We start from the raw sequence: 7,500 nt of genomic DNA on the forward strand, positions 1-7,500 counted from the left end.
GCCAGATTTACCCTTAAATGCTCATAAATGACTTCCAGGCACTCTTCGGAAGGTCTTTTATTTCAAAAGAAGGTCCTTCCTTGAGGGAGCACTTCTTCGGCCACTTTGCAAGTGCAACCGCTGCCAGCAAAAGTTCTGAAAATCGAGTTCCCGAAAATCTCCGGGTACCCCGCCAACCCCCAGCCACCCGAATCGCAAGTGTCAATTCGGCGGGTTGCCTGCCGGTAGTCCTTCCGAAAATGAGGCGCCAAATCGCCGCAACGGCCATTTTTCATTTCGGCATCGGGACTTCCGACGGCAACTGATTAACTAGCCCGGGGACTAGAGCGGCAGCAAATGCAACGTGCCCTCTTGGCGGGAGCAACTTGACCGCCCCCGTGGGGAAAGGTCAACTCGGGGCCCGGGAAAGTCGCCGAGTCCGACCCCATACACTTCCATGAGTTGGGGGTTTTGGCCTTCCCGGCCCAAGGCTCGCCTTATTTCGGCCTGCACTTTCGGAAAAGGGTGCATTCCTTTTGGTTAATGATTTCACCAGCCCGGGTCTTAGCCTCTGCCCCGACGGCTAAGTCTTTTGGTTAATGATTTCCTGCGGCTGGGACTACCCTTTCCCCCGCCCTGCAGGCACCCGGGTCGGGAGGCCGTCGGGGGCACTTTCCGGGGCAAATCCGGACCCTTACGCAAGGGAGAGTGCGCCCCCCGCCTCGGCCGGGGGTCAGGCTGCCGCCTATTAAGCCCGACAGAAAACCCGAAAAATGGACGAAAATGGGAAAAAATCCCCATCCGAAAAAGGCTTAAAAGTCGGTTGGGCGGCAGCTAGGGTCGGTCTCTGCAGACCTGGAGGCTCGGGTGGACTCTTGGAATAAACGTCCAAGTCCCGACTTGCCACCTCCTACTACTGTGCAGATACCCCGCCAACCCCCAGCCACCCGAATGACAAGCGTCCGATCAGCGGGACGAATTTGACAACTCTGGCCGGACCTCTGGAACTCCATCCCGGGTAACCGGGGCAAATTTTTCCGCTTGATCGCCCTTCCACTGGTTAACCATTTGCCCTTTCGGACTTAGTCTCTGGACATTATTCGACGGATTTTCTGGTTAACCATTTGCCCTTTCGGACTTAGTCTCTGGGCATTATTTTCGACTTTTTGGTTAATGATTTCACACTTTTTACTTACTTTTGCGCTTTTTGGTTAATGATTACTCTGCTTACTGGTTAATTATTTGCCCTTTCGGACTTAGTCTCTGGACATTATTTTCGAGTTTTTGGTTAATGATTTCACACTTTTAACATATTTTTGCGCTTTTTGGTTAATGATTACTCTGCTTACTGGTTAATTATTTGCCCTTTCGGACTTAGTCTCTGGAGATTATTTTCGAGTTTTTGGTTAATGATTTCACACTTTTTACTTACTTTTGCGATTTTTGGTTAATGATTTCACACTTTTTACTTACTTTTGCGCATTTTGGTTAATGATTACTCTGCTTACTGGTTAACCATTTGCCCTTTCGGACTTAGTCTCTGGACATTATTTTCGAGTTTTTGGTTAATGATTTCACACTTTTAACATATTTTTGCGCTTTTTGGTTAATGATTACTCTGCTTACTGGTTAACCATTTGCCCTTTCGGACTTAGTCTCTGCACATTATTTTCGAGTTTTTGGTTAATGATTTCATACTTTTTACTTACTTTTGCGCTTTTTGGTTAATGATTACTCTGCTTACTGGTTAACCATTTGCCCTTTTGGACTTAGTCTCTGGACATTATTTTCGAGTTTTTGGTTAATGATTTCACACTTTTTACTTACTTTTGCGATTTTTGGTTAATGATTACTCTGCTTACTGGTTAACCATTTGCCCTTTCGGACTTAGTCTCTGGAGATTATTTTCGAGTTTTTGGTTAATGATTTCACACTTTTTACTTACTTTTGCGATTTTTGGTTAATGATTTCACACTTTTTACTTACTTTTGCGCATTTTGGTTAATGATTACTCTGCTTACTGGTTAACCATTTGCCCTTTTGGACTTAGTCTCTGCACATTATTTTCGAGTTTTTGGTTAATGATTTCACACTTTTAACATATTTTTGCGCTTTTTGGTTAATGATTTCACACTTTTTACTTACTTTTGCGATTTTTGGTTAATGATTACTCTGCTTACTGGTTAACCATTTGCCCTTTCGGACTTAGTCTCTGGACATTGTTTTCGACATTTTGGTTAATGATTTCACACTTTTAACTTAATTTTGTGCTTTTTGGTTAATGATTTCATACTTTTTACTTACTTTTGCCCTTTTTGGTTAATGATTACTCTGCTTACTGGTTAACCATTTGCCCTTTCGGACTTAGTCTCTGGACATTGTTTTCGACATTTTGGTTAATGATTTCACACTTTTAACTTAATTTTGTGCTTTTTGGTTAATGATTTCATACTTTTTACTTACTTTTGCGATTTTTGGTTAATGATTACTCTGCTTACTGGTTAACCATTTGCCCTTTCGGACTTAGTCTCTGGACATTATTTTCGGGTTTTTGGTTAATGATTTCACACTTTTTACTTACTTTTGCGATTTTTGGTTAGTGATTACTCTGCTTACTGGTTAACCATTTGCCCTTTCGGACTTAGTCTCTGGACATTGTTTTCGACATTTTGGTTAATGATTTCACACTTTTAACTTAATTTTGTGCTTTTTGGTTAATGATTTCATACTTTTTACTTACTTTTGCCCTTTTTGGTTAATGATTACTCTGCTTACTGGTTAACCATTTGCCCTTTCGGACTTAGTCTCTGGACATTGTTTTCGACATTTTGGTTAATGATTTCACACTTTTAACTTAATTTTGTGCTTTTTGGTTAATGATTTCATACTTTTTACTTACTTTTGCGATTTTTGGTTAATGATTACTCTGCTTACTGGTTAACCATTTGCCCTTTCGGACTTAGTCTCTGGACATTATTTTCGGGTTTTTGGTTAATGATTTCACACTTTTTACTTACTTTTGCGATTTTTGGTTAATGATTACTCTGCTTACTGGTTAACCATTTGCCCTTTCGGACTTAGTCTCTGGACATTGTTTTCGACATTTTGGTTAATGATTTCACACTTTTAACTTAATTTTGTGCTTTTTGGTTAATGATTTCATACTTTTTACTTACTTTTGCCCTTTTTGGTTAATGATTACTCTGCTTACTGGTTAACCATTTGCCCTTTCGGACTTAGTCTCTGGACATTGTTTTCGACATTTTGGTTAATGATTTCACACTTTTAACTTAATTTTGTGCTTTTTGGTTAATGATTTCATACTTTTTACTTACTTTTGCGATTTTTGGTTAATGATTACTCTGCTTACTGGTTAACCATTTGCCCTTTCGGACTTAGTCTCTGGACATTATTTTCGGGTTTTTGGTTAATGATTTCACACTTTTTACTTACTTTTGCGATTTTTGGTTAATGATTACTCTGCTTACTGGTTAACCATTTGCCCTTTCGGACTTAGTCTCTGGACATTGTTTTCGACATTTTGGTTAATGATTTCACACTTTTAACTTAATTTTGTGCTTTTTGGTTAATGATTTCATACTTTTTACTTACTTTTGCCCTTTTTGGTTAATGATTACTCTGCTTACTGGTTAACCATTTGCCCTTTCGGACTTAGTCTCTGGACATTGTTTTCGACATTTTGGTTAATGATTTCACACTTTTAACTTAATTTTGTGCTTTTTGGTTAATGATTTCATACTTTTTACTTACTTTTGCGATTTTTGGTTAATGATTACTCTGCTTACTGGTTAACCATTTGCCCTTTCGCACTTAGTCTCTGGAGATTATTTTCGACTTTTTGGTTAATGATTTCACACTTTTAACTTAATTTTGTGCTTTTTGGTTAATGATTTCATACTTTTTACTTACTTTTGCCCTTTTTGGTTAATGATTACTCTGCTTACTGGTTAACCATTTGCCCTTTCGGACTTGGTCTCTGGACATTATTTTCGAGTTTTTGGTTAATGATTTCACACTTTTTACTTACTTTTGCGATTTTTGGTTAATGATTTCACACTTTTTACTTACTTTTGCGATTTTTGGTTAATGATTACTCTGCTTACTGGTTAACCATTTGCCCTTTCGGACTTAGTCTCTGGAGATTATTTTCGAGTTTTTGGTTAATGATTTCACACTTTTTACTTACTTTTGCGATTTTTGGTTAATGATTTCACACTTTTTACTTACTTTTGCGATTTTTGGTTAATGATGACTCTGCTTACTGGTTAATTATTTGTACTTTCGGACTTGGTCTCTGGACATTATTTTCGAGTTTTTGGTTAATGATTTCACACTTTTAACATAATTTTGCGCTTTTTGGTTAATGATTACTCTGCTTACTGGTTAACCATTTGCCCTTTCGGACTTAGTCTCTGCACATTATTTTCGAGTTTTTGGTTAATGATTTCACACTTTTAACTTAATTTTGTGCTTTTTGGTTAATGATTTCATACTTTTTACTTACTTTTGCCCTTTTTGGTTAATGATTACTCTGCTTACTGGTTAACCATTTGCCCTTTCGGACTTAGTCTCTGGAGATTATTTTCGAGTTTTTGGTTAATGATTTCACACTTTAACATATTTTTAAGCTTTTTGGTTAATGATTACTCTGCTTACTGGTTAACCATTTGCCCTTTCGGACTTAGTCTCTGCACATTATTTTCGAGTTTTTGGTTAATGATTTCACACTTTTAACATATTTTTGCGCTTTTTGGTTAATGATTACTCTGCTTACTGGTTAACCATTTGCCCTTTCGGACTTAGTCTCTGCACATTATTTTCGACTTTTTGGTTAATGATTTCACACTTTTAACATATTTTTGCGCTTTTTGGTTAATGATTTCATACTTTTTACTTACTTTTGCGCCTTTTGGTTAATGATTACTCTGCTTACTGGTTAACCATTTGCCCTTTCGGACTTAGTCTCTGGAGATTATTTTCGAGTTTTTGGTTAATGATTTCACACTTTTTACTTACTTTTGCGATTTTTGGTTAATGATTACTCTGCTTACTGGTTAACCATTTGCCCTTTCGGACTTAGTCTCTGCACATTATTTTCGAGTTTTTGGTTAATGATTTCACACTTTTAACATATTTTTGCGCTTTTTGGTTAATGATTACTCTGCTTACTGGTTAACCATTTGCCCTTTCGGACTTAGTCTCTGCACATTATTTTCGACTTTTTGGTTAATGATTTCACACTTTTAACATATTTTTGCGCTTTTTGGTTAATGATTTCATACTTTTTACTTACTTTTGCGCCTTTTGGTTAATGATTACTCTGCTTACTGGTTAACCATTTGCCCTTTCGGACTTAGTCTCTGGAGATTATTTTCGAGTTTTTGGTTAATGATTTCACACTTTTTACTTACTTTTGCGATTTTTGGTTAATGATTACTCTGCTTACTGGTTAACCATTTGCCCTTTTGGACTTAGTCTCTGGACATTATTTTCGGGTTTTTGGTTAATGATTTCACACTTTTTACTTACTTTTGCGATTTTTGGTTAATGATGACTCTGCTTACTGGTTAACCATTTGCCCTTTCGCACTTAGTCTCTGGAGATTATTTTCGACTTTTTGGTTAATGATTTCACACTTTTAACTTAATTTTGTGCTTTTTGGTTAATGATTTCATACTTTTTACTTACTTTTGCCCTTTTTGGTTAATGATTACTCTGCTTACTGGTTAACCATTTGCCCTTTCGGACTTGGTCTCTGGACATTATTTTCGAGTTTTTGGTTAATGATTTCACACTTTTTACTTACTTTTGCGATTTTTGGTTAATGATTTCACACTTCTTACTTACTTTTGCGATTTTTGGTTAATGATTACTCTGCTTACTGGTTAACCATTTGCCCTTTCGGACTTAGTCTCTGGACATTATTTTCGAGTTTTTGGTTAATGATTTCACACTTTTTACTTACTTTTGCGATTTTTGGTTAATGATTTCACACTTTTTACTTACTTTTGCGATTTTTGGTTAATGATGACTCTGCTTACTGGTTAATTATTTGTACTTTCGGACTTGGTCTCTGGACATTATTTTCGACTTTTTGGTTAATGATTTCACACTTTTAACATAATTTTGCGCTTTTTGGTTAATGATTACTCTGCTTGCTTGTTACTGATTTCCCCTTTCGGACTTGATCTCTGGCCGTTCTTTTCGACCTTTTTGGATCAGGTTTCCACACTCTGAAATTATTTTGGGCTCACTGATTAGGCGAGATCAAGGGGGCATGCCTGGGCACTTTGGGCTCAGTTTGGGAAGGCGGCGTCCGTGTGCTCCTCCGCCCTTCCCGCACTTGCGGCTAGGTTTGCCAAACTGCGCTGACCCGCAGCCCTGCCTTTTTGCCCACGGCACACGGAACGACTCAAGTCTGGCTCCGTTCCAGGCCGTTGCCTCCGGCTGCCCGCCGTCCGGCCGGCCTGGGACGTACCCCGGCTGACGGCGCCGGAGGCCCTCTAGCAGCCACCGGTGCCGCGGGCCAATGGGTCCGGGCGTTCCGGAGCTATCGGTGGGGAAGTGCTCTCCCCTTTTCCTGACGCCGTTCGCCCGAGCAGAGGTGCAGCCTGACGGGACTGCTGTCGCCTTCCGCGGCGCACCGGCCCCTTTCACCTGCCGTCGACCGCGCGGAGCTCGGACCTCCCTCCCCGAAGTTATGGCCCCGGCGCCGGAGGGTGCCCGGGGCCGGGCATTCAGCGGGGTGAGTCTTAACCTTCCCGGTCAGCCTGCGGGGTCGGTGCGCCGGCACTCGACGCCGGAGGGTCCCCTCTTTCCGTAGAGCCCCGCCCGGTGCCGATCGGCCGGCGGATTGCGGAGCGAACCGCGCCTGACCGACGGGCCTCGGAAACCCGTTGCAGTCGACGGGGGGGAACCGGACAGCGGGACGAGGTGCCGATTCCACCCGCAGATTCGATCCCGAAATCCCGCGGGATTCGGCGGTCCGACCCGACAGATTCAAACGTCGCCCGGGCGGCCCCCAGCGGTCGGGCCGGCCTGGTTCCGCCACCGCCCGATGCCCCTCGCCCCCGGCTACCGCCGGCCGCGCAGACCGAGCGAATGCGGCCGGACGTCCGGCGGCAATCGGCCGGAAAGCGGTATGGCCATTTCCTACTGTCCCTCGGACGGGCAGAGGGGCGGCGCCGGGGCACTCGCGGACCAGGCCGCGCCCCTCCGAGCCCTACCGCCTGCCGTCGACCGCGCGGGGATCGGACCTCCCTCCCCGAAGTTATGGCCCCGGAGCCGGAGGGTAGCCGGGGCCGGGCATTCAGCGGGGTGAGTCTTCACCTTCCCGGTCAGCCTGCGGGGTCGGTGCGCCGGCACTCGACGCGGGAGGGTCCCCTCTTTCCGTAGAGCCCCGCCCGGTGCCGATCGGCCGGCGGATTGCGGAGCGAACCGCGCCTGACCGACGGGCCTCGGAAACCCGTTGCAGTCGACCGGGGGGAACCGGACAGCGGG

The sequence above is a fragment of the Heterodontus francisci genome, unplaced genomic scaffold (assembly GCF_036365525.1).
Source record: "Heterodontus francisci isolate sHetFra1 unplaced genomic scaffold, sHetFra1.hap1 HAP1_SCAFFOLD_1742, whole genome shotgun sequence".
In the NCBI taxonomy this organism is placed as follows: domain Eukaryota; kingdom Metazoa; phylum Chordata; class Chondrichthyes; order Heterodontiformes; family Heterodontidae; genus Heterodontus; species Heterodontus francisci.